Consider the following 5,307-nt stretch of genomic DNA (forward strand, 5'->3'; position numbering starts at 1 on the left):
CCAAGAGAGTGAGGAAGAAGGCAAGAGAAGAGAACAAAGAGCAGGAGAGAGAGGAAGAAGGCAAGAGAGGAAAGAGGGCAGGAAAAGAGACAACGAGCAAGGGGGGGCAAACCACCCTTTATATTGTGTAAGGCATGGCTGTCTTTGGGGTGAGGCTGTGTTCAGATGACTGGGGGTAGGATCCATCTAGAATGCTAGAAGCTTGCGGTATTGTTTACCTGACAGAGTGCATGTCTCCTGCAAGGACAGCTGTGAGAGTTTGTGACTGAAACAGGGGCCAAAGGCTCAGGAGTTCTGGTTAAATGTCCCTTGCAGGCAAAGATATTGCCAACTGGTTTATCAGGGTTCAGACCCATTACTTGACTGGGCCTAGGTTGCCTGAACAGACTACTGCCCTTCAACCTAGTAGGAGGAAAAATGCTGCAAAATCAGGCAAAAATTCGGTCAGTCTCTGCTCTAACTGTTAGGAGTCTCACAAAAAGACCAAGCTACACTAGTGTAACATATGCCTAGGTTGTAGGTCAGGTTCCTGGTTGTCAGTTAAGTCTCTGTCAGCCGGTGTGAACCCAGATTAGTTGGTGCTATGTTTTATCCTGTAGTGTCCTTGATTCTACTTGCTCCTACAATGCTTTCTGTCTCTTATTCTGAAGGATTCTCCACTCCAAGCTCTGCATAATGTTTGGGTGTGGGTTTCTGTATCTGTTTTCATCAGTTGTTGGATGATGTCTTTCTGCACTTTGATGATAACTTAGTTGTTCATTAATTTATAAATATAAAAGAATATCATTAAAGATGCATTTTGTTGACTTTTCCTCCCAACCATGTTTGGTTCTATCCTAGTTATCTGGGCTATATAGCCTCTGGGTCCTGGTCTAGAGTTGGAAGGTATGTGGGGACAGATATAAGAGAGATCAAGTGGTTGGGAAAGGATGGAAGAAGAGAGGAGTAGGAGAGACAACTTGAGTTGGGGGTATATTTTGGGGTGAGGTAGAAAATCTATGAAATGGAAACTCCAAGGGATCTATGAAGATGACACTAGCTAAAACTTCTACTCATTGGATGATGTGGAGCCTGAATTGGATATGTCCTGTCATCAGGCAAGACTTCCAGTAAAAGTATTGAAAGACTAGCCCAACCAGAAATCCTTTGAGCTATAATTTTTCCTACTTAGAAGATGTGCTAGGGTAAACAGAAATTGTCTGAATGGCCAACCAATTACTGTTTTAGCTTGAGACCCATGCCACAAGAGAGTGAAGACTTCCAACTTAAAGGGCCAGTAAATATCTTCAACAAAATTATAGAAGAAAACTTCCTGAACCTAAAAAAAAGAAATGCCCATGAACATATAAAAAGTCTACAGAACTCTAAACAGTTTAGACCAAAGAAGAAATCCTCCCATCACATAATAATTAAAATACCAAATGCACAAAACAAAGAAAGAATATTAAAAACAGTAAGGGAAAAAGGTCAAGAAGAATATAAAATGAGACCTATCAGAATTACACTAGACTTCTCACCAGAGACTATGAAAGCCAGAAGATCCTCAGCTGATATCTTACAGACACTAAGAGAACGCAAGTGCCAGCCCAGGCTACTGTACCCAGCAATACTCTCAGTTACCATAGATGGAGAAACCAAGGAATTCCATGGCAAAACCAAACTTACACACTATCTTTCCACAAATCTAGACCTTCGGAGAATAATAAATGGAAAACTCCAACACAAGGAGGGAAACCACATGCTGGAAAAAGCACAAAAGGAATATTTCAACAAAACTAAAAGAAGATAGCTATATGAACAGAAGTACAACTCTAACAACAAAAATAACAGGAAGCAACAATTACTTTTACTTAATATCTATTAACATCAATGGACTCAATTCCACAATAACCAGACATAGACTGTCAGACTGGGTACGTAAACAGTACTCAAAATTTTGTTGCATACTGGAAACACACCTTAGTGACAAAGAAAGACACTACCTCAAAATCAAAGGCTGGAAAATAATTTTCCAAGCAAATGGCCCCAAGAAACAAACTGAAGTAGCCATTCTAATGGAATAAAATCAACTTTCAATGTAAAGTGATCAAAAAAGATAAGGAGAGACACTTCATATTCATCAAAGGTATGATCTATCAAGATGAACTCTCAATTCTGAAGCTCTATGCTCCAAATGCAAGGCCATCTACACTCATAAAAGAAACTTTACTGAAGGTCAAAGAACATATTGCAACACACTCAATAATAGTGGAAGACTTCAATATCCTACTCATTGCAATGGACAGATCATGGAAACAGAAAATAGATAGAGAAACAGTGATACTAACAGAAGTTATGAAACAAAAGGATTTAACAAATATCTATAGTATATTTTATCCTAAAACAAAAGGACATACCTTCTTCTTAGTAACACATGGTATCTTCTTCACAATTGACTATATAATTGGTCACAAATCAGGCCTCAGCAGATACAAGGAGATTGAAATAATTCCTTGCATCCTATCAGATCACCATGGACTAAGGCTGCTCCTCAATAACAACATAAACAATAGAATGCCTACATACACGTGGAAGCTTAACAACACTCTACTCAATGATAACTTGGTCAAGGAAGAAATCAAGAAAGAAATTAAAGACTTTTGAGAGTTCAATAAAAATGAAGCCTCAACATAACCAAACTTATGGGACACAATGAAAGCCATCCTAAGAGGAAAACTCATACCTCTGATTGTCTCCACAAAGAAACTGGAGAGAGCATACACCAGCAATTTGACAGCACATCTGAAAGCTCTAGGAGCAAATTCACCCAAGAGGAGTAGATGGCAAGTAATAATCAAATTCATAGCTAAAATCAACCAAATGGAAACAAAAAGAACTATACAAAGAATCTATCAAACCAGGAGTTGGTTCTTTGAGAATATCAACAATATAAATAAACCCTTAGCCAGACTAACTAGGGGACACAAAGATAGTATCCTAATTAATAAGATTGGAAATGAAAAGGGAGACATAACAACAAACACTGGGGATATCCAATAACTCCTGAGATCCTACTACAAAAGACTATACTCAACAAAACTGGAAAACCTACATGAAATGGACAATTTTCTAAACAGATACCAGTTACCAAAGTTAAATCAAGATGAGATAAATGATCTAAACAGTCCCATATTCCCTAAAGAAATAGAAACAGTCATTAATAGTCTCCCAACTAAAAAAAAATCTCAGGACCAGATGAGTTTAGAGAAGTGTTTTATCAGACCTTCAAAGAAGACCTAATACCAATACTCTTGTAGAAAATAGAAACTATTGCACAAAATAGAAGCAGAAGGCAATCTATCCAATTTGTTCTATGAAGTCACAATTAATCTGATACCTAAACCACACAAAGACTTAACAAAGAAAGAAAAAATCAGGCCAATGTCTCTTATGAATTTAGATGCAAAAATACTCAATAAAATTCTTGCAAACCGAATCCAAGAACACTTCAAAATGAACATCCATTATGATCAAGTAGGCTTCATCCTTGGGATGCACAGATGGTTCAATATATGGAAATCCATCAACGTAATCCAGTATATTAAAAAACTCAAAGAAAAAAAACATATGATCATCTCATTAGATGCTGAGAAAGCATTTGGCAAAATCCAACACACCTTCATGATAAAAGTCTTGGATAGATCAGGAATTCAAGGCCCATACTTAAACATAGTAAAAACAATATACAGCAAACCAGTAGCCAACATCAAACTGACTGGTGAGAAACTTGAAACAATCCTACTAAAATCAGGGACTTGACAAGGCTGCCCACTCTCTCCCTACTTATTCAATATTGTACTTGAAGTCCTAGCCATATTATTTAATTATACACACTTAGTGAAAACAGCAATTACAGAGGTAAATGTAGTGTCCTAACATATATATTATTAAACATCAGATGTAACATGGCTAAAACAGAATCTTGTCCAAGCTTCTAAGCAGAAGTAATGTTAGTGGAAATCAACTATCCAAGGGAACAAACCTCTGCAGCTTGTTACTTTATATCAATATTAATGATTTTTTTTATTAGATGTTTTCTTTATTCACAATATCTCCTTTCCCTGGTTCCCCTTCAAAAGAAAAAGTAAAAATAAAATAAAATAAGAAAATAAAATAAAAACAAAAACTAAAACATTTCCCTGTTCCCTCCTCCTCCCCCTGCTCACCACCTCACCCTCTCCCACTTCCTGTCCCTGAGATTTCCCTACATTGGGGCATAGAACCTTCACAGAGCCAAGGTCCTCTCCTCCCATTGATGACTGACTATGCCATCCTATGCTATACACATACTTCTAGAGCCATGAGTCCCCCATGTGTCCTCTTTGGTTGGAGTTTTAGTCCCTGGGAGCTCGGAGGGTACTAGTTAGTTCATATTGTTGTTCATCCTAAGGGGCTGCAAAGACTTCAGCTCTTTGGGCCCTTTCTCTAGCTCCTTCATTGGGGACCCTATTCTCAGTCCAATGGATGGCTGTGAGCCTCTACTTCTGTATTAGTCGGGTACTGTTAGAGCCTCTCCTAAAACAGCTATATCAGGCTCCTGTCAGCCAGCACCTTGCTGATATCCACAATAGTGTCTGGAAGGATTTTCAGAGACAACCTATGGAGCAAAGACTGAAGGAAGGACAATCCAGAGACTGCTCCACCTGGGAATCCTTCCCATAATCAGTCATCAAATTCAGACACTATTGTGTATATCAACAAGATTAATAATTTCTAATAGTACAGTTGAGCAAAATAAACACTACTTTCAGATCTGTCCCCTATTTCATGCTTTCTTCTATTTTCAATCACAACATGTAAAATATTAACTATTTATAAATGTGATGTATCTGACATTTCACTTTATTAAAACCTTTAAAATTTCAATTATTAACATTATGTTCCTAAATCCATTAAATTATATGTATTATCGGTTTTTTTTGAGATTAATTTGTAAGAACATATCCCATTTTTCTCTCCAGATCCTCCCATATTGTCCCCCATGCTCACTTTCAACTTTGTGTCTTTAATTAATTTCATTGCATACATATATGTATATTCCTATATATAACTTGCTTCATATATATATGGACACACACACACACACACACACACACACATATATATATATATATATATATATATGACTGATATTGGTTGTATAACTAATTGGTATCTTTTTCCCTGGGGAAGACTATTTCTTCTGCTCTTACCCATAAAGAAAATTATTTTAAGAGACATCCATTTTGTTGCATGGCCATCAGGAATTTGTTGAAAACTTAATCTTTG

The sequence above is a fragment of the Mastomys coucha genome, unplaced genomic scaffold, assembly GCF_008632895.1.
Source record: "Mastomys coucha isolate ucsf_1 unplaced genomic scaffold, UCSF_Mcou_1 pScaffold15, whole genome shotgun sequence".
Classification (NCBI taxonomy): domain Eukaryota; kingdom Metazoa; phylum Chordata; class Mammalia; order Rodentia; family Muridae; genus Mastomys; species Mastomys coucha.